This window comes from Lissotriton vulgaris, chromosome 11, assembly GCF_964263255.1.
Source record: "Lissotriton vulgaris chromosome 11, aLisVul1.2, whole genome shotgun sequence".
NCBI lineage: Eukaryota > Metazoa > Chordata > Amphibia > Caudata > Salamandridae > Lissotriton > Lissotriton vulgaris.
The window spans coordinates 154,308,777-154,331,957 of NC_141699.1; the positions used below are offsets into that span (position 1 = coordinate 154,308,777).

The window sequence follows — 23,181 nt, forward strand, 5'->3', positions numbered from 1 at the left end:
GTAATAACTAGTTTCTTGTACCATGTGTTTCTCTCCAAGCTGTGGCAACCAAAATGCAACGTTTCCAAATTATGGCTTCCCCCACTTCTTTCAAATTCTACCGGCATTGCAAGATCCGTGATGGTAGATAATGGCTGCTTTAGGATGGCAAGAACGGTTCAGTTGGCATTTTTAGCCTTCTCTGTAAACTGCTTCATTTGCTGTTGAGACTAAACCGGTGTCAGTGGTGTGTTTGTGTATATATGAATGTATGTAACCACATCATCTTCACCATGTAGCTACATACCCACCTCATTAGAGGAAGTAGCTTGGTCCTTTCTGTAGTGGAGGATCTCTGTGTATTGTCATAATCTAGTGAATAGTCCCGCTCATGAGCGTGGACCCCGGAGCAATAAAAAAAATCTCTTAAGGTGTCTAAAAATGCTTGCCTAGTTTTCTTCATAGAGAAAAACTCCCCCTTTTACCAACAAAGCCTCTGGAATGATAGAGAGGAAGGGGAGGACAGACAAGCCCCATAGGCTGCCATTATGTGGCTCAAAAAGGGATACCTTGCCTTTAAGAAAACTTTCCAGAAATTTCTCAGTATCCCAGAATGCCCAGCAGGTCCCATTTACTTTCAGTTCTTTTTTTCGGCTCCTGCTAGCAGGACCCTGGAGCATTGAGCTCTCCCTTTCTTGGGGTTTATTGTAAGAATGTTGCACTTTTAAAGTGTGTGAGTGTTTACACTCGACGTGTTTTGGTGCCCTCTTCCTTTTCTAGTATTCTGAGCACTTCTTTTTTTGTCAAAAATGCCAGCATTGTTTGATAAATGCCCGGAGTGCTCTAGGAAGAAGGCCAAGTCTGACCCACATTCTGTGTGTATCCTGTGCCTCCATTCTACTCATCTACCTGAGAAGTGTGAGATTTGCCAGACCTTCTCCTCCAGGACCCTGAGAGACAGAAAGAAGATCAGGCTCCAAGGACTGAAAGAAAGAAGGCTGCAGAGTCAAGGTGGGTCTGGACATGCTGGATCTGCTTCCTCTGCCCATGCTGAGGCCTCTGTGGGGCTCCCCAGTGTCAAGAAGGCCAAAAAGCGTCGCATTTCTCCGTCGACGTCGGTGGCCTCGACGACGACGTCGAGAGGCATGACTGCGATCTGCTCCCCGTCTCCCCAGGGCTCTGGGTAGAGGTGACGTCTACGCCTGTCGTCGAGGGGACTGACGAGACCGCCGTCTAGGTCACAGCCGAAGACTTCGTCGTCGACACTTCGACGTCGTGAGGATTCCAGATGGCGTCGGCGCTCGCCGTCGAGGTGACACCCCTGTTTGCCCTCGACGTCGACTCTGTTTGGCGTCGAGAAGGAGAAAATCGCATTTGATGTCAAGGCGCAGATCATCAGCGTCGAGGCGGCGAAGCCCGTCGTCGAGGCATAAGTCGGCGATGTCGAGACAACGTTAGTCGGCGTCGAGTAGGCCTTCTTCGACGCTGCAGAGGCCTTCTTCGGCGCCTAAGAGGAAGAGATCCTCCGTCGGGAGGCGTTCTAGAGCCAGGAGTCCTTCCAGATCCTCTGGGGCACGACGTTGACGTCGGTCACCGACAGGGGGCGCTGCCTGATCGCCTACACCAAGGAAGAAGATGAGGGAGTCACCAGGCTCGGTTTACTTTGTGGTGTACTCGCCCCCCAAGCTGAAGTCACCGACTCCTCCTTCTCCACTGCCTAAGGAGCCGCCGCCGCACACTCCTTCGCCACCTCCTCCTCCTGTTCCTCCACAAGACCGCCACGGGCTCCAAGGTCAGTCTCACTGACCCTCCCTACGTCGCCTAAGGGGGCACCTCGGCCGAGGTCCCCGGTCAGGCCATGACTGCAGGCTCCGCCGCAAGCACCTGCGGACCGCCCAAAGCCTAGAAGGCCTAGATCTCGCTCCGGATGGAGAGGCAGATCCAGGAGTCGACGTTGTTCATCGACGAGATCTAGACGACACCGCAGGAGGGATCGATCTAGGTACATCACGGATTCGACCAGCGCGGGGAACTATTCGCCAACTGTAGCAGACTCCCCTCAGACGAGGGTATTCCCTGTGGACGACGTGGTCTCCTTTCAGGAAGTCTTGTTGAGGGGCGCGAGCAAGCTGGGCATCCAACTGACTATGCCCACGCCTACGACCTCCGTAATATTTGAGACTCCACAGGAAGCACCTATCTAGGCCTCTGTTGCCCTTGGTGCCTGGATTAGTGGAACCTGCCGTGGAGCTCTTCCTCACTCCGGCGGTGACGAAGGCAGCCCCCTCCAGGCTGCAAAAGAAATACAAAGCTCCTGATGCGGACCCGGCTTTCCTCCGAGTGGACCCAGTTCCGGATTCCGTCATTGTGACGGCGAGGAAGCAACACGCAACCACCCCGTCCTCAAGTGTGCCTCCAGACAAGGAGAGTCGCTGGTTGGACTCAGCGGGCAGGAAGGTATGCGGGACGGCCGCTACATCCATGAAGGCAGCCAGTGCATCTGCGCGGTTGGGGCGCTATGATCGGGCGCAGTGGGAGTCCCTCCAACAGTTCGCCGACCTCCTTCTCCGGGAGAAGGAGGATTTAATGGAAATCCTAAATGAGGGATTGCTGGTGTCGAACGGGTACTGCCATGGAGTGAATCGGAGGCGCCACGCTTGGCTCAGATTGACATCACTGAAGCCCAGCAGAGGGTGGCCAACCTGCCCTTCTCGGGCGAGACCCTATTCGGGGAGCACGCCGACGATGAGATGGCCCGCATGAAGGCGGAGGTTCAGACTCTGATGGCTGTGGGCTTGGAGAAGCCCAAGGACCAGAAGAATAACTACCGCCCGTTCCAGAGACGGTACGGGGCGCAGGGCAGAGGGCGAGGTCAACAGTCTGGACAGCAACAGCAGCAGCAGCAGTTCCAGAGGAAGCCCTTTCAGAAACGTCCGAGGGGCAGGGGTGGTCAGCAGTCTGCCACCGCGACCAAATGCCCGGCCGGGTCTAGGCCCTGAGCGATTACTTCCCAGTCATCCGTTACCCACTCGGGTGGGGGGGAAGCGTTCAATATTTTCTGTGGGAGTGGAGAAAAATTACTCCGGACAAGTGGGTGCTGAATATTGTTTGCATTGGATACAGTCTTCGGTTCACCAGACCGCCTCCAGCAATTCCACCGGTTTGCTCGCAGTTTCAGCTGCGCGAGCTTCAGGCGGAGGCCGATACCCTGGTAAGGAAAAGGGCGATAGAAGACGTCCATCTGTCTCAAAGGGGAAATGGTCTGTACTCGCGATTCTTTCTGGTCCGAAAAAAGGACAAGAACGAGTTCAGGCCTATTCTGGATTTGCAGCAAGCAAATAAGTGGATTCGCAGAGAAAGATTTTGCATGCTGTCTTTGCACCAGATTTACCCTCAACTGCAAAGGGGAGACTGGCTGTGCGCGATAGACCTACATGATGCATATTTCCACATGCTCATTGCACAAACACCGGAAGTTCCTGCGATTCCAAGTCGGCGCCAATCACTATCAATGCACAGTGTTACCGTTCGGGCTGAAGTCTACGCCCAGGACCTTTTCCAAATGCATGGCAGTGGTAGCGGCACACCTGAGAAAGAACAAGGTGTTTGTCTACTCGTACCTGGATGATTTGTTGATCAAGGCATCCTCCTTCTCGGAAGCTCAAGCGCACTTCCAGAAGACGTCCGTTCTCTTGAACAAACTGGGTTTGCACATCAACATGTCCAAGTCGGTCCTGACTCCGGTCCAATGCCTACAGTACTTGGGAGCCTCCATCAATACGCTATCAGCAAGCGTGTATCCTTCGGAGGAAATACGTTTATCACTCCTTCGGAAGGCTCAGGCTCTTATGACCGCTCCATCTACGACAGTGATGATGGTGTCTTCTCTACTGGGGTCGATGGCCTCTTGTATCTTCCTCACGCCACATGCACGGCTAAACATGAGACCCCTGCAGGAGTGTCTGGAGGATCAGTGGGACCAGAGGAGAGGAAACTGGGACAACAGGATAAGACTGTCTCTGCATGCTCTACAGTCTCGGAATTTGGTGGTGTTCAGCGGAGAATCTTCTCTAGGGGGTTCCCTTCCACAAGGACATTCCCACTCAGACTATCGTGACGGATGCTTCTCTCCACGGCTGGGGAGCGCATTCCGGGGAGTTACAGATCCAGGGAATGTGGTCCCAGATGGAGTCCACGTATCACATCAATTTTCTGGAACTCAAAGCGGTTCACTTGGCTCTGAATGCCTTTCATCCGTACTTCCAGACCAACTCTCTGCTTGTACAGACGGACAATACGACCACGATGTATTACATCAACAAGCAGGGGGGCTCGAGATCGCGCACCCTGTCGCAGGAGGCGCAGGCGATCTGGCACTGGCTTCTTGCCAGAGGACTGACGATAACGGCTACTCATCTACCAGGTGTGCAGAATGTTCAGGCGGACGCACTGAGCAGACTGATCCAGGAAAACCACGAATGGGTCATCAACGACGAAGTACTCGGACGTTTTCGCCAGGTGGGGCACTCCAGACTAGGATCTGTTCGCCACCGCCAAAAACAGCAAATGCTGAGACTTCGCATCCAGGTACTACCAATAGGGAATGCTGGGAAATGCGTTATGGATGGAATGGTCGAACCGCTTTCTGTACGCTTTTCCACTTATTCCCCTGATTCCGGCGGAGCTCATCAAGCTGGCCCAGTCCAGGGCGCGGATGATACTGATTGCCCTGGAATGGCCCAGGCAGTGGTGGTTCACGGACCTGCTTCACCGGTCTCTCCTTCCTCACATTCGGCTGCCGTGCCGGCAGGACTTGCTCACGAAGTTCGGGGGGCAGATGGTGCACCCCAATCTCTCGTCTTTGAGTTTGGCGGCATGGCTCCTGAGATAGTGCAATATGGCCATTTGAATCTCCCTCCAGAGCGTATGGACATACTGAAGGGAAGCCAAGAGACCTTCCACTAGGACTTCTTATGCGTACAAGTGGAAGAGATTTTGCATCTGGTGCAAGTCCAAGAACTATGATCCAATGACATGTAAGGAAGATGTCATCCTTCCATACCTTTTACATTTAGCGCAGTCTGGCCTTAATGTTCATTCCATTAAGGTTCATCTTCCTGCGCTGACTGCCTACAGGAAATGCCCTTCACAGACCTCCTTCTTCCAGATCCCTGTGATCAAAGATTTTTTGGGAAGGCCTGAAGAAAGTGTTTCCTCTAGTACGACTTCCCTCGCCTTCATGGGAATTGAATGTGGTGCCTTCCAGATTGATGAAGGAACCTTTTGAACCTATTCATAAGGCTTCGTTGCAGCGCCTGTCCTGGAAGGCCGCGTTCCTCGTGGCCATTACATCGCCTCGCAGGGTGAGTGAAATTCAGGCGTTGTTGCCAAGAACCTTCTACTGTATTTCATGCTGCTAAGGTTGTTATGCGTACTCACCCTAAATTTCTTCCTAAGGTTATTTCTGATTTTCCATGTTAACCAGACCATAACTTTACCTACGTTTTTTCAGAATCCTTCCTCTCCAGCAGAAAGGTCTCTACATTCCCTGGATGTCAGGAGGGTGTTAACATTTTATCTGGATAAAACCAAGGATATTCGTAGGTCAGACCAATTGTTTATCAATTATGGGTCAGTCAGGACAGGTCTTGCTACCTCAAAACAGTCCATTTCGAGGTGGATTGTGTCCTGTATACAGTTGTGTTATCAAAAGGCTAATAAGACCTTAGGGGTTAAACCTAAGGCTTATTCCACCAGGGGCAAAGCTGCAACGACTGCTTTGTTATGTAATGTTCCCATTGCAGAAATCTGCAGGGCGGCCACTTGGAAGTCGGTCCATACCTTTGCTAAGCATTACTGTCTGGACTCTGATGCCAGGGCAGACGCTCCGGTTGGGCAGGCTTCACTGCGAAATCTGTTCGCACAGTAGTGGTGTTGTACTTCTTTTCTCCACCGCCTCTTTGGTGTGGGGATGGGCTTGCCATTCTATTCACTAGATTAAGACTATACACAGAGATCCCCTACTACAGAAGGAGTAGTTTGTCCTGTAACTCCAGTTCTGTAGTAGGAGTATCTCCTGTTTTAGTCATAAGCACCCGCCCTCCTCCCCGGTGGAGTAAGATGTTCACGTTCGGAATGCTACAGGTCTAGCGTTATACGCCTTCAAAAGAACTGAAAGTAAATGGGACCTGCTGGGCATTCTGGGATACTGAGAAAGTTCTGGAAAGTTTTCTTAAAGGCACGGTATCCCTTTTTGAGCCACATAATTGCAGCCTATGGGGCTTATCTGTCCTCCCCTTCCTCTCAATTATTCCAGAAGCTTTGTTGGTAAAAGGGGGAGTTTTTTCTCTATGAAGAAAACTAGGGAAGCTATGCTGTTTGTGGTTTTGGTGGAATATCTAGTTGAAGTGCTGGACAGTGTTGCCTGTGGATATAGGCTGCATTATCTGTCTTTAAATTCTCTCTTAAGTGTCTGTGCAGGACTGCATTTTTAGACACCTTAAGAGATTATTTTTGATTGCTCCAGGGTCCTCGCTCATGAGCGGGACTATTCACTAGATTATGACTATAAAAGAGATACCCCTACTACAGAACTGGAGTTACAGGACAGAAACTACTCCAACTTTTCTATCTGCCCTTTTATTATTGCATATGGGAAATCCTATGAAGCAGTGGTGTTTTTTTGTAATCTAATTTTCTCCTCTTGTGTTTTCTGTGGCATCATCAGCTTTTGTCACTACCTTTATGCCACAAAGCATTATTTATTTGCAGTAAGCATTTAATGACAGTTTCACAAACGCTGGGTACCTAGCATAAAGCTTTTAGGCCAGAGTAATGACCAAGAGCTATTGCATTATGTGCACTTTCTTTATTGAAAAGAATGCGAAGACCCACCCCAGCACCCTTTTATTCCGGAGGTTCCAAAGCTGTGAATTCCAGGTTCTTCCTCTAATGTTGCTTGACTGCTGCTTGGGAATAAGGCTTTTTTTAAATTAACTTTTACAGTAGTACTAAAGACAACACATAGCAGCATTATCATCTGTTGGTACAGAATTAACATTGTACTCTAAGTATCATAAGGCCACTCCTGTTATCAACAATGTACACAGCCATCCTCCAGGATAGGATCAAAATAAAGATCCTGTCCTCATTACTACCATTTTAGCACGCATGAGTCTCTGACTCCTCATTACAAGTGGCAACATATCTGAAAGAAACAGGTTAGTATTAGATTCCTTACCTTAGAATATCCCCAGGCGTCAGACTGGATCCGGAAACTTTTGCGTAGCAGTACCCGTCGGTAGGCGTCGTCTGTGGCTCCGCGTCAGTCGTCGGCATCGTTTGCGCCGGGATGACGTCGCCGGAGTACTTAGACGCCGCCCTCGCGCGCTGACGTCAGTTCTTCTTTTTTCCGCGCCAGCTAAGCGCAGATCCGGAGAAGTAGTACCCTTTTAGTCTTTTTTTGACTAAAACTTTGATCTTTTTGATCTATTTTTCGAGTCGATTGACTCCGACGGTGCCGGTAGCGATGCCCGGATTCAAACCCTACTCCAAGTGCAGCCGTCTGATGTCGGTTACCGACCTCCATCGCCGGTGTCTTCAGTATCTAGGCCTCGACCACGACGACCGAACCTGCTCCGACTGCCAGGCCCTGATGTGTAAGGCTAGGCGGGAGCGGTCCCGCAAGCGACTTGAGCTCCGGCAGTCTGCCCGCATCGTTCAAGGTCCCGGTCCCACAGTAGGTCGAGGGACCGGTCACTGGGTCGGAGCACTCGTAGCTCCGAGAGTCGGCATCGGTCTTCGGGATCAAGATCCTCAGGTAAGAAGCATGAGAGGTCGGAAAGGCGTCATCGCTCTTCCGACCCACCCCGACGCTCGCGCGACGCGGCCGGGGGTTTGGGTGACACCACCCACGCGGCTCCGACAGAGTCGCAGGCGTCGCAACCTGCCCCATACCTTCCGGTCCCTGGGCATGAAGCAACGCCAGAGGAAATCGAGCGGTATCTCATGGCCATGAGGTCCCTCCCTCCTCCGCCGGGTTCCGTGGCGCCTTTGGGTCCAGCAGCCTAGGGGGGCCTAGCGGGTCGAGTTCTTCGGCTAAGACGCCGTGGAGTGCTTCGGCCTCGGCGCCGCCGGCGACTTTGTTCTGGATCCGGGTCGTCGCCGCTCGACCTCACCGGCGCCGGCCCCTAGGGTGTCACCCCTGGCTACGCCTTCCCCGATCCCGCCCTAGATTCGGTTCCGGGGCCAGAGCGGCACCGCCGCTCTCGACATCGTATGGAGACTTTTACTTCCACGAACCGGGCCATCCTTTGACGAGGGGAATTGGGCGGGGTCTGAGGACCCTCTGGCACAGGAGTGCCAGTCTCAGTAGGACTGGACAGGTGAGCTTGGGGATGCCAGTGGGCTGCACACCTCGCCAGACACTGGTTTTGTCTCCCCTCCCACTGCGGCTTCGGAGGAGGGGGCTGCCTACAGTGCGGTGCTGATGCGGGCAGCCAAGGCCTTGGGCCTGGAGCTCCCCATCGCGGCCGTGAGGACTAACCACCTCACTGAGGTCCTTAAACCGCAGGCAAGATCGGCTGAGCCTCTGCTGCCGTTTAATTAGGCCTTGTCAGACATTCTTTTGGGCACTTGGTCCAAGCCCGCTACAGGTCAGCCTGTAGATAGGAACGTGGCCAGACGTCACCGCCCGGCTCCGGCCGACCATTGCTTCCTGTCCACGGATCCCACACCCGAGAGCCTGGTCATCCAGGCCTCCAACTCCTGAACCGCATTCCGGACGGTCCGCCTGGGAATCCAAGAGGTACGAGCAATACGGTAAGAAAGTATTCTCCTCCCTGAGTTTGGGACTGCGGTCAGTCAACACCGCGTGCCTCTGGGCCGCTACACCCCCTCTCTGTGGGACACGGTTGCAGCCGTGCTGCCAGAATGTCCGGCGGAGGGCAGGACTAAACTCGCCCAAGCCCTTGCGGAAGGTCGAGATGCAGCACGGTTTTCTATCCGGTGTGGGCTGGATACCACCGACTCACTGGGCAGAGCAATGGCAACGACGGTGGCGATTCGGCGCCACGCCTGGTTGAGGTCAGCCAACTTTTCGGCCGATGTCCAGAAAACTCTTATGGACATGCCATTCGATTGATGTCGCCTTTTTGGCGACAAGGCAGACCATGCGCTTGAGCGCTTGAAGGACTCCAGGGCTACGGCCAAGTACTTGGGCCTCTCGGCCCGCGCCAGCAAACGGGTGACTTTCGCTCCTTTCGTGGCCAAGGAAGGGGCGCTCCCACACGTGCTGCCAGCCACGCACCGCAGACTAACATCCAACGCGGTGGCGGCCGTGGTAACCGCCGTGGTGGCGGTCGGCAGCAACGGCGAGGCAAGTCCACACCTTCTCCCTCAGCATCTGCCTTTAAAGCCTCCTAGTCCGTGCTTTCAGGCCCATGTGACGTCAGTGGGGGCAGGGTTCGCCATCACCACTTCCACTGGCGCGCTGTCACTTCGGACAGGTGGGTGTTGCAAATCGTCTGAAGGGGCTACTCCCTCCCCTTCGAGGCGTCCACTTCAGCCATGCCACCGCAATACCACCGCTTATCGGGGGACCACTTTCTACTTCTGCAAGAGGAAGTTACGGCCCTCTTGGCCAAGGGGGCCATTGAGCGCGTTCCTGGGCCAGAAGTAGGGTGTGGTTGTTATTCCCACTACTTTCTTGTACCCAAGAAGGGCAAAGGGGGCCTACGCCCTATCTTGGACCTACGGAACATCAGCTGCTTCCTCCGGAAGCAGAAGTTCAGGATGCTGACACTGGCTCAGGTCTTAGCTGCCCTGGACCCAGGAGACTGGATGGTAGCGTTGGACTTGCAGGACGCTTATTTCCACATTCCCGTCCTGCCGGCGCTACCTGCGGTTCACGGTAGACCACGAGCACTTTCAATTTACTGTGCTCCCATTCGGCCTTACCAGCGCCCCACGGTTGTTCACAAAGGTGATGGCGGTGGTTGCAGCTTATCTGCGCAGGTTAGGGGTTTCAGTATTACCCTACCTCGACGACTGGTTGTTGAAGGCGGGCTCGCCCCAGACAGTCGTCAGCCACCTCCAGACAACGGCAGACCTCCTGCACCAGCTGGGGTTTTCCATCAATGTGCCGAAGTCGCACCTGTGCCCCTCTCAGAAGCTCCTCTTCATCGGAGCGGTTCTCGACTCTGCGCAGTTTTGGGTTTATCCTCCCGAACAGCGGGTTCGGGATATTGAGGCTCTGATTCCAATCTTTCAGCCTTTATCCCGGATCTCGGTCAGGTTGACGCTGCGGCTTCTGGGGCTGATGGCCTCCTGCATCCTTCTGGTTCATCACACCCGGTGGCGGATGCAGGCTCTGCAGTGGGACCTGAAGTTTCAGTGAGCCCAGCATCAGGGCAACCTGTCCGACCATGTCCTGATCTCGGAGGGCACTGCGAGACAGCTGCAGTGGTGGCTCACGGACCGTGATTGGGTCAGCGGCAGGTCCCTCTCCTTACCCCAACCGGAGCACGTAGTTGTGACGGGAGAGGTTGGGGAGGCCACATGGGAGAGGCGGAGATCAGAGGCCTCTGGTCTCCGGCGGAGTCCCGGCTCCATATCAATCTTCTGGAGCGGAGGGCGATTCGTCTAGCACTGTAGGCATTCCTCCCCTCTGTCCGGGGGAGCGTAGTGCAAGTGTTCACGGACAACACAACCGCCATGTGGTACTCCCAACAAACAGTGCGGAGTGGGGTCATGGACCCTCTGCGAGGAGGCTCAGCGCCTCTGGCATTGGCTGGAACATCAGGGAGTGACTCTGGTGGTTCAACACCTCGCAGGTTCTCTGAACGCCAGGGCGGACGAACTCAGCCGGCAGTGCATGATGGATCACGAATGGCGTCTGAACTTGGATGTGGCGCAAGGCCTCTTTCTGCAGTGGGGAGAGCCTTGGTTAGATCTATTTGCCACAGAAGAGAACTTGCAATGTCATCAGTTCTGCACGTTGGAATTTCCAAGGCAGCACTCGCTCGGAGACTCTTTTCGTCTCGAGTGGAGCTGCGGTCTGTTGTACGCCTGTCCGCCTATACCACTTCTATCCAGAGTGCTGAAGAAGGGCAAGCGCGACCGGGCCCAAGTCATCCTTGTGGCTCCGGATTGGGCACGGGGGTACTGGTATCCCGAGCTACTCAGGATGTCTGTCGGTCCCCCAGTTCGTCTGCCTCTTCAGGAGGACCTTCTGTCGCAGCAGCAGGGGACTGTCCTCCATCCGAACCTGTCCAGTCTCCACATACATGCTTTGAGATTGAGAGGCGACAGTTTAGGCCATTTGACTTGCCTCCTGAAGTCTGTACTGTGATTCTGGCTGCCAGGCGTCCCTCCACTGTCTGTATACGCCTGCAGGTGGAACAGATTTGTGGCATGGTGCACAGCAAAGGCTGTGGACCCTCTCTCTGCACCCCTTTCTGAGGTTCTTCCCTTCTTTCTTTTGCCCAGCAGGGCTGTGCTCTGGGCACTCTCAAGGGCTACCTTTCTGCCCTTTCAGCCTTTTTAAGGCTACCTGATCAGCCATCTTTGTTCAATTCCCCGATTGTAAATAGGTTTTTGAAGGGCATCACACACATGTACAGGAATTTATATAGCGCAAATCACCAAGCGGTTTCTAAGCGCTTGCTTAGGGAACCCGTCCTGGTATTCCCCTGTGAGAACCCCGGCAGGGTATCCGCAAGGTGAAAGCCAGGCATCCCGCCGCGAGGGGCCTTTGTGGAGATTAAGCAAGCTATTGCCCAGAGTCGCACAGTGTGAACCCGTGAATCGAGTAGGCACCGGAGCGAGAATTGTCGAGTCCATGGACATTTTAGGACTCAAGACCCCGCCGAGCCAGGAATTGAACCCTGGTCCCGGGCTGACCTCTGCTTCCATGTCTGCCTCCTCTAACCAGTGAGCCACACTTCTCCACATGTTCCCCCCCTGTTCCATTTGTAAAGCCTCAGTGGGACTTGAACCTTGTTCTTACCTATCTGATGTGCGCTCCCTTTGAGCCACTTCATAACTGTCCTCTTCGCCTTCTTACTCTGAAGACTACCTTCCTGGTTGCCATCACCTCTGCCAGGAGAGTGAGTGAGTGAGCTACAGGCTCTTTCTTCCAAACCTCCTTTCCTTTCTGTCCATCCCGACAAGGTTGTGTTGCGGACAAGACCCTCTTTCCTGCCCAAGGTTGTCACGGCCTTCCACATCGAGCAGTCCATCACCTTGCCCACCTTCTTTCCGCCTCTGCATCCCTCAAAGGAGGAAGAGCGGCTCCACCGTCTCGACCCCAAACGTGTGCTCTCATTTTATCTGGATCGCACACGTCAGTTCCTGGTGGATGACCAACTCTTTGTTGGTTACGTTGGCGCTAAGAAGGGAAGGGCGGTACACATGCGGACCATCTCTCGGTGGGTCGTGTTGTGTATCAAGGCATGCTACTCCTTGGCTAAGAAGGAACCTCCTATTGGGCTGAGGGCCCATTCCACTCGGGCCACGGCGGCTACTACTGCCCTGGGTCGGGGAGTCCCCTTGCAGGACATTTGTCAGGCAGCTACGTGGGCCTCGCTGCACACGTTTGCAAGACACTACTGCCTGGACAGACCGCTCTGGAGGGATGGCTTCTTTGGCAGTTCCGTCCTCCAGGACTGTCTGGTCTCCAGGACTGTCTGGTGTGATTATTGGTTCGCAGACCCACCACCGGGGTTGGTATTGCTGGGGTATCTATTCTAAGGTAAGGAATCTAATACTAACCTGTTTCTTTCAGATGAACAAGTTACTTACCTTCGGTAACGATATATCTGGAAGAAACAGTAGTTGGTATTCGATTCCTTACCGCCCCACCCATCCTCCGTTCTGCGAATCGATATCTAGGGTTAAGGTCTTCCCCTTTCAGGGCCCTAGTTTCATGGCACCAGTGTTGGTTTTTATCATGGCTCTGCGTTTCTGGCACGGAAAAGCTGTGTATAAGAACTCGAAGGTGAAGTGCGGTAGACAGATTCTCTTGTGTGCGTCCTGTGAGGATGGAGATGAGCCACTTGAGGGCATTTCCTCTGATGCCGATATGGTGGAGTCCGGAGATGAGGGTGTGGTAGGATATGGTGTTGAATGTCGCTGAGAGGTTGAGGAGGATTAGAGCTGCTGTCTCACCTCAGTCGAGGTTGGATCTGATGTCGTCTGTTGCGGCTATTAAGTTGGTCTTGGTGCTGTGGTTGGGGGGGGGGGGGGGGGGGGAGTCGGGCTGGGAGGCGTCAAGGAGGTGGTTTCCTTCTAGGTGATCTGTGAGCTGGCGACTGATGGCTTTCTCCAGGAGCTTAACAGGAGAGGTGAGCAGCAAGATGAGGCTGTAGTTCTTGAGCTTGCTGGAGTAGGCAGAGGGCATCTTCAGGAGGGATTTAACCTATGCATGTCTACATGCGTATGTGACAGTAGCAGTGGTGGTTGAGGATGTTGGTGAGTTCACTGATGATTATCTTTTGTCCCAGGTTGAAGGGGTGATGGGGGCTTAGGTCAATCTATGCTCCAGAGTGAATCGAGGTCATGATGGCTGTAGTGATTGGCGTGGTGAGGGGTGTCAAATTGGTGAGCAGGTGGCTGTGTGAGTCATCGGTGTGTGTCTGGAGGTGGCCGAAGTGGGTTTGCTGCGGGTCGAAGTTGCTGTAGAGGTCTTTTATTTTGTTGTGGAAATAGTCCACCAGGGAGCCTCAGAGGGCTTGGGAAGGGGTGATTGTGGTCTTGGTTGCAGACGGGCAGTGGAATTCTCTGACGATGCTGAAGAGTTCTTTTGTGTGATTGGTGCTTGCCTTGATGTAGGGCATCCTTTTTAGCTTCCTTGAGGCAGTGATGGTATTTCATTTCATTTCATTTCAAAATTCTTTATTTCGGCTTTGATGCCATAAAAGAACAATGCAAACATTACAGTTCAGTATATAAAAAGATGAACATTCCACTTAGGATATTAAAATCATTAGCTAAAACAGTACAATTCATGTTGGAAGACAATTGGAGCACAAACAAAACAGTCATAAAATCCTAGGATGGACCACCTCGCTAGTTCCAGAAAACAAATCAGTTCTATTCCTTGAAAAAGCTCAATTACAGTTGATGCCCCATTTTTAGGTCTCGCCTTTACCATTCCGCAGGAATGGGAAATGGGGAGAATTCAAGTCGGCTATTTTCTCTTCAAACTAAGGGCTTTCAGCCGCGGTTTTCTTTCAGTTCACGTGAATCACGTGAGCAAACATGCACGAGCATTCACGGCCAGGGCTTCTCCTCCCCTAGCAGCACTCCTCCCACACCAGCAACTCCCCCCTCCCACACCAGCACCTCCCCTCTCTCAACCCGTAAACACAGCCTTGCCCTTTCCCACACGAGCACCTCCCCCCTCCCACACCAGCACCTCCCCTCTCTCTCCACGCAATCACAGCCTTGCCGTCTGGTTATTTTATTCCTCTTCTTTCATTCAGCCATGATCTCACTCCTCCTACAACACCCCGCCTATCCATGCTGCTCTCCTCCACCTCCACTTATTTTACTTCTCACCCCCAGGAGCCTTGCTCTTCTTCCTCTTCTTCTTGCCAGGCTCTTCCGACGTATCTGCCTCATCCTTGTCCTCTAGTTCCAACTCTCCATTGAGGTGCGGAGGTTCTTCAAGCAGCGATTGATGCTGTTTCACTGCCGCCATGTTCAAGAGAGAGAGCCTAGGTCTGACCGGAACACTGTGGATCCTAAAACAACTCTGATTCAGGGGACCCGGATTTCCGCTCTAACATCACTCTATGATTCAGTCATCACCAGTCAAAGGGGATGCCGGGACAGCTGCACACAACATTACGGAGCGCTCATCTGTAAACATAAACAAGCATTAGAAATGCAATCGGGCTCGGATTTATTTGAGTTTGAGCTAATGGCATTGTAAATGCCAATGTCTTTTTGCCATGTGTTATGGAGTGTGTGCATGTGGTGTGTAGTGGAAGTATGTTGGTTGAATTGTAATTTTACCAATGGTGGCATGCTGTGCTTTATATGAATATGTTTAAAAGTAAAGTGTACCATACTGCGATTGCTTGGTGGAAAAGTGCACTGCCGGCTGGAGGTGTGTGTGCCTGGTGGAAGGGTGCACTGACGGCTGGTGGGTGTGTGCTTGGTAAAAGCGTGCACAGATGGATGATGGTTGTTGGTGTTTGTGCATGGTGAAAGCATTCATTGACGGCTGGGGGTGTGTTGTTGTGTGTGTTGTTTTCTATGTGCTGGTGAGTGTGTGGTGGTGAGTCTGTAGGGGTGAGCCTGGGGAGTGAGTGTGGTGGTGAGTGTGTTGTGTTGAGTGGTGACAAGTGTGTGGTGTTGAGAGACTGAGGTGTGTGGTTTGTGTGTGCGTTATGTGTGTGTGGTGTTTTCTGCACACTCACACACTGCCCCTACACATTCACACACTGCTCACCCGCACACTTCCAATGTCACCCTGCATAGTCACACACTGTTTACCCTGCACACTCATTCTGCACACTCACTCAATGTGCACCCTGACACACTATCTCTGCAGTCACTCTGCACTCACTGCCACTCTGCACGCACTGCCACTCTGCACGCACTGCCACTCTGCACGCACTGCCACTCTGCACGCACTGCCACTCTGCACGCACTGCCACTCTGCACGCACTGCCGCTCTGCACTCACTGCCACTCTGCACTCACTCTGCACTCACTCTACTGTCACTCTGCACTCACTGTCACTCTGCACTCACTGTCACTCTGCACTCACTGTCATTCTGCACTCACTGTCACTCTGCACTCACTGTCACTCTGCACTCACTGTCACTCTGCACTCACTGTCACTCTGCACTCACTGTCACTCTGCACTCACTGTCACTCTGCACTCACTGTCACTCTGCACTCACGGTCACTCTGCACTCACGGTCACTCTGCACTCACGGTCACTCTGCACTCACGGTCACTCTGCACTCACTGTCACTCTGCACTCACTGTCACTCTGCACTCACTGTCACTCTGCACTCACTGTCACTCTGCACTCACTGTCACTCTGCACTCACTGTCACTCTGCACTCACTGTCACTCTGCACTCACTGTCACTCTGCACTCACTGTCACTCTGCACTCAGTCTGCACTCACTGCCACTCTGCACTCAGTCTGCACTCACTGCCACTCTGCACTCTCAAACTGCACTCTCAATCTGCACTCTCAATCTGCACTCTCCACTCTCAAACTGCACTCTCCACTCTCAAACTGCACTCTCCCCTCTCAAACTGCACTCTCCCCTCTCAAACTGCACTCTCCCCTCTCAAACTGCACTCTCCCCTCTCAAACTGCAATCTGCACTCTCAAACTGCAATCTGCACTCTCAAACTGCAATCTGCACTCTCAAACTGCAATCTGCACTCTGCACTCTCATTCTGCACTCTCAAACTGCACTCTCAATCTGCACTCTCAACTCTCATACTGCACTCTCAACTCTCAAACTGCACTCTCAAACTGCACTCTCAAACTGCACTCTCAAACTGCACTCTCAAACTGCACTCTCAAACTGCACTCTCAAACTGCACTCTCAAACTGCACTCTCAAACTGCACTCTCAAACTGCACTCTCAATCTGCACTCTCAAACTGCACTCTCCACTCTAAAACTGCACTCTCAAACTGCAATCTGCACTCTGCACTCTCAAACTGCAATCTGCACTCTCAAACTGCACTCTCAAACTGCACTCTCAAACTGCACTCTCAAACTGCACTCTCAAACTGCACTCTCAAACTGCACTCTCAACTCTCATACTGCACTCTCAAACTGCACTCTCAAACTGCACTCTCAAACTGCACTCTCAAACTGCACTCTCAAACTGCACTCTCAACTCTCATACTGCACTCTCAAACTGCACTCTCAAACTGCACTCTCGATCTGCACTCTCGATCTGCACTCTCGATCTGCACTCTCGATCTGCACTCTCGATCTGCACTCTCGATCTGCACTCTCGATCTGCACTCTCGATCTGCACTCTCAACTCTCATACTGCACTCTCAACTCTCATACTGCACTCTCAACTCTCAAACTGCACTCTCAAACTGCACTCTCAAACTGCACTCTCAAACTGCACTCTCCACTCTAAAACTGCACTCTCAAACTGCAATCTGCACTCTGCACTCTCAAACTGCAATCTGCACTCTGCACTCTCAAACTGCACTCTCAAACTGCACTCTCAAACTGCACTCTCAAACTGCACTCTCAAACTGCACTCTCAAACTGCACTCTCAACTCTCATACTGCACTCTCAAACTGCACTCTCAACTCTCATACTGCACTCTCAAACTGCACTCTCAACTCTCATACTGCACTCTCAAACTGCACTCTCAAACTGCACTCTCAAACTGCACTCTCAAACTGCACTCTCAAACTGCACTCTCAACTCTCATACTGCACTCTCATACTGCACTCTCAAACTGCACTCTCAAACTGCACTCTCAAACTGCACTCTCAAACTGCACTCTCAAACTGCACTCTCAAACTGCACTCTCGATCTGCACTCTCGATCTGCACTCTCGATCTGCACTCTCGATCTGCACTCTCGATCTGCACTCTCGATCTGCACTCTCGATCTGCACTCTCGATCTGCACTCTCAACTCTCATACTGCACTCTCAACTCTCATACTGCACTCTCAACTCTCAAACTGCACTCTCAAACTGCACTCTCAAACTGCACTCTCAAACTGCACTCTCAAACTGCACTCTCAAACTGCACTCTCAAACTGCACTCTCAAACTGCACTCTCAAACTGCACTCTCAAACTGCACTCTCAATCTGCACTCTCAATCTGCACTCTCAATCTGCACTCTCAAACTGCACTCTCAAACTGCACTCTCAAACTGCACTCTCAAACTGCACTCTCAAACTGCACTCTCAAACTGCACTCTCAAACTGCACTCTCAAACTGCACTCTCAAACTGCACTCTCAAACTGCACTCTCAAACTGCACTCTCAAACTGCACTCTGCACTCTCAAACTGCACTCTGCACTCTCAAACTGCACTCTCAAACTGCACTCTCAAACTGCACTCTCAACTCTCGTGCTGCACTCTCAACTCTCGTGCTGCACTCACAACTCTCGCGCTGCACTCTGAAACTGCACTCTCAACTCTCAAACTGCACTCTCAACTCTCAAACTGCACTCTCAACTCTCAAACTGCACTCTCAACTCTCAAACTGCACTCTCAACTCTCAATGTGCTCCTGACCACGCGATCCCAGGAGCACACACTCGAAACACTTACCACAACCAATCCTACAGGGGCAAGGGAATCACATATTACTAATCTACCTATTTGCATCTAACATTGGGTTTTGGAGTAGCGTGGTACTTGTTGGAAAGCGCTTTAAGGCCTCGTCAGGGGTAGTAAGTGCTATATAAATACAATTTACAAATAAAAACAGTATACATGCAAACGGGGAGTGTCTGTTGTTGAACACAGGGAGAGAATAAAGTTTTGCCATAAAAAAAATGAGACAAACTAGTGAGAACACAGACTCTCGTATTATAAATATATATATATATATATATATATATATATATATATATATATATATGATCAAAAAAGAAGATAAAAACATACACTTGTTACATTCAATTAATAAAGAGATAGCGCGCCTCCTTTACACAGACCACTGTCCATAAAATCGTCAACAGACCACTAACCAATGTTTTTTCAGAAGCTTAGGGGTGGGAAGGTAACCGCTACCCCCCCCCCCCCCCCACCCCCCCTTCACCTCGCCCAAGTGGCCCGATGCTCCACAAATCAATCTTAAAGCTGTCGTTAAATATTGATAAAAAAGGGGCATGTAAATGATTGCCCACACAGTGAAGGTGATCTTTACAGTTAAACTGCATCAATGCCCTTAATGTATAGAATGGCTGTTATTACCACCAAACGTTTCCCATTAAAAAGATTTAGAGGGGGAAAGACCGGGGCTGTGACCTCCTCGGCGCAAGGTGCCCCTTGGAGAGGAGCAGGAAGTGAACTCCGTTCTCAGAGGGCCCGAGCCCGCCGACATGTACCAAGTGTGTCCCCATTCCCAAGGTGCCACTAGAGTGTTGATTTGTGAGTTGTACGAGGCGCTGAGGGTCATCCAGGCCCAGTCTAGTAACTATTGATCTGAGGGGGGAGGTTTCTGAACCAAGACGGCGTCTCATGCGCTGGAACGTGTTTGTTTGCACAGCGCCACACGTGTGCATACTACTGGGCACAGCGAGGCAGCCTGATCAAAGAACTGCACACGTATGAACACTACGTCAGCTAGTGTGGGTAAAACATTCCAGAGGAGAGTGAGACACTCGAGATCCACCGAAGAGAAACTTCACTGGGCCAGAACAAATCCACCACTTTCTTAAGAATCTGTTCCCCTGGCCAGAAAATGAAAATGGATGCGATTGGATGAATACATCAGCGAACGTGTATTTGGGAAACCTGACACTCTCAGCAAAAAAAAAAAACACTATTCCTATAAAATATGTTAGTTACTATAGGCAGCATTGTTTCAACAGCTCTACGTACACATTGCACAATACACGCAAGGCATTTTCTCTCAGCGCTTGAATAACAAGTGTTGATCTTACCTAACTCTTTGGTTCTCATTTTACCGATTCTGTAAAGATGAGATGCTGATTATTCCCTGCCAGATTCAACCTCGTCCCCTGTAGCCCAGGCGGCGCGCCTGCGCCTACTGCTTTATCTTGGAATTTTCTCACTAGCCCCAAAGAAAACGTGTACTTTACCACTATACAACGTCTAGTCCACAAGGTCAGGTGATTGTATTTAATAATTGGGGACAGAAGGGAGTTATTTCAACTTTGTATAAAGGTTTATAACGGAAAAAATACTTGCACTGCTACGTTATAAACTCTGTCGAACAAGAATACAACTGACTCAGGCAGTTACGGAAAACTGAGGGGAAGGGGGGGCTGTATTTCCACTCAATCTATAGAACTCTGTGCCACAATACGTTAGTGGGGTATGTATAGAGAAAACATCTACCGCTGCTGTGGCCTCTTAGCACTTTGTCGTGTCTGGAATGTGTCTCCCTGTGCAGCGCTGGTCTATCTGCAATTTCGAATGTCTCGAGGGAAAGCGCCTTGGCACCCGGCCCCTGGGAGCACGCATGCTGGGGTCAGGCGAGGTGACCGCTGGTCTGCGATGTGTGGATGCAATGTTGATGTGTGCAGGGTACGCGCGCCCACAGGCATCCAAGTGACTCATGTATTTGTGTGTTTTCAATAGAGCGGACAAGGCCCTGACTGGCATCAGAGCGCCTCGCAGACTGGGTAACAGAGCGCATATATCACTTTTTCACAAATGAGTGTTTCGCTCGTCCATCTCTCTTGGCAGATCTAGTGCTTCGAAACGGTCTAATGGTATTAAGTGCTAAACAAAAGAGCGACAAAACACACATTAATGGGGACAGTAATGGGGAAACACATTTAGTACTTGGAGTGCGAAACAAAGCTATCGGACAGAACTGCTCTTTATTGGGAAAAGGCTGGTGAAGAACCAGAGAAGTTTTCTTTAGCAGTGGCTACCGCCAGCGTGGGGGCTGCAAGACTCCCCTGCACCACTGAACTGCCCCTCCCAACGAAAGCGCTCTGATTTCTCTCTGAAAGGAATGTCAATTCCACGCGCCCTGCAAAGAGTTTCATTTTGGTAATCTTGCCCGTGCTGAGCGCTGCTGAATGGTGAACGCGCCCGGCCATCTGGATTCACTTACGGAGGCACCCTGACAGCTCCTAATTATAATTAATGTACTTCTTTGCGCGCACACGAACGAAAAATGCCAAACATGGCCGACCAAAACGACATTTAGCCTATCACTTCAAGGCTATTAAAAAGACACCACAGCGAAGACGAATCACTGGCCAGATGACATAACACACTAAGGAATGTGTGGAATTTGTCTCGCCAAAGCCCTAGGAGATACTTTTTTTTTTCTTTAACAATACGGCTCGAAACTCCGCCCACTTCTAACGAAGTGGCGCAGGCCTCGCCCTAAAAACGGACTTCACCACTTTTTTTCCACCGAGGGCTCCTTATAGAAACACGTTAAAAATACCCAATTAAAAACAAATGACATCATATTTTTAACTGCAGCTCGTGAGAACCCATTTCAAAATGAGCTTTAAGTTTTCACGAGCAGCTGAGCTATACTATTTTCGATATGACAATCACATTGGAATATAGAGGCAAAATAGCTCAGATCGTAATAACCATGCACGTATTCTGACGCTTTTAGCTAGTTAGGAATACATTTTCACAAACACTTGTTTTAAGGGGCGTTTAGAGCCAACGAAATAGTTACAGTATATTGTTGTTGTTCTTTCTAGCTACGCCTCCACACTCACCAACCGACCCCCACTGCGCCTTGGATCCCAGCTGCGAAACTTTTTATGGCGTTCAGCCGCTGGCTGCATGATTTCTTCAGTCTAAGTGGAGTCACTTCAGATTGCAGTAACTTCAGATTGCAGTACGGATTATCAAACCATGTACTCATTTATTTTAATTATATATTTACTTAGACACTTAAGGTAAACAAATATGCCTGGGCGTCAGGAGCTTCGAAAACGGCAAACTGAAATCGAATTTTAGAACCAAAAGCTCAATTTAGCACTCTAATCTTACTTTTACGAGCAAATGTTTCCACTTCAACACTTTATCTAAAGTCCTGGTCATCAGATTCATTGCCCGCTCCCATCACTAGATATTTTAAGCCACTTGGGCTCTATGCCATACTAATTGTTTGCAAGACATGAACACACTCGTATAGCGAGTTCACCATTCCTCCACGCTCACTCCCAGCCCCCCTTTGCGTATTCACCCCGACCGGCTGTGCATGCCTACTGGCTTTGTCACCATTCCTCCACGCTCACTCCCGCAACCCCCACTCGCGCGTTTACCCCGGCCGTGCATGCCTACTGGCTTTGTCACCATTCCTCCACGCTCACTCCCGCCCCCCCTTGCGCGTTCACCCCGACCGGCCGTGCATGCCTACTGGCTTTGTCACCATTCCTCCTCGCTCACCCCCCCCCCCCCCCCCCCCCCTTGTGCGTTCACCCCGACCGGCCGTGCATGCCTATTGGCTTTGTCACCATTCCTCTATGCTCACTCCCACCCCTCCCTTGCGCGTTCACCCCGACCGGCCGTGCATGCCTACTGGCTTTGTCACCATTCCTCCACGCTCACTCCCGCAACGCCCCCTTAAGTGTTTATCCAGACCGGCCATGCATGCCTACTGGCTTTGTCACCATTCCTCCTCCCCCTCCCCAGCCAGCTTCCCCCAGGCCGTAGCAGCACTCCTCCTTAGAACAGTCCTAGCATATCACCGGCATGTGAGGCAGGCTTGGCGCCAGCCGGTTAAACCGAGCATCGGATAATGAGGTGCCCTTTGCAGCCATTCTGCTGCTATCAAGCACCCATCCTGCCCTTGTTTGTCGCCATTTCCGCGATGACAAAGGCCGGTGTGGGCTGTGCCTGTCCAGATCATTCTTGTGTTGCACCCCTTGCCGTTAAAAATTTAAACCGGGTTCGCATTACAAAGCCAAAGAACTCGCCTCACAACTTTTAAAGGTCAAGAATAAACTAACTAGCTTTCAGCCTACCTTCAGGGCCAATGTTAACTTCGAGATAATAAGGCAAATAGTATTTTAAATGCTTAAGCTAAACAAATGCATATTTTTGTCAGATGTTTACATACGAAACTGTTATCAAAGTGGATTTTTTGTGTCGCTTGGTTTAAACGTGTCACAAAAAATTGCCAGACCTGTAGCAACAAGTTGGCTTTAGGAGAACTACTACTTATATATAATATGTCGACGCCATGTTGTTTTAGTGAATCAAGAGATTCTAGTCGCCGCACCTCTTATGAATTTTTTGCCAACTTTGTATGTACCAGCAAGTTGGCTAGCAATAGGCCCTTAATGCATTTGAGCTTTGTGATAGTTTGTGAAAGGTTGATATCGCTATATGTTCTTTTGTATTCCCTTGTTTTCTAATCACGGGGTCGCCTCAAGTTGCAGAGAGTGCTTAAGCCTAATCACACATCTTCATACAAAGGGGTTCCAAGTTCTGAATGAATAATTTTTTTGTTTGAACTCCCATGTCAGTGAAATGCTCCCTTGCGAAAGCATACTATTATAGCCTT

General features: G+C 51.2%; 1 protein-coding gene across 7 annotated transcripts in view; it reads left to right on the forward strand.

Annotated features, from left to right (window-relative positions):
- KDM2B (lysine demethylase 2B) overlaps positions 1-23,181 on the forward strand; it is a 1,060,697-nt gene that overhangs the window by 786,591 nt on the left and 250,925 nt on the right. The window lies entirely within an intron of this gene.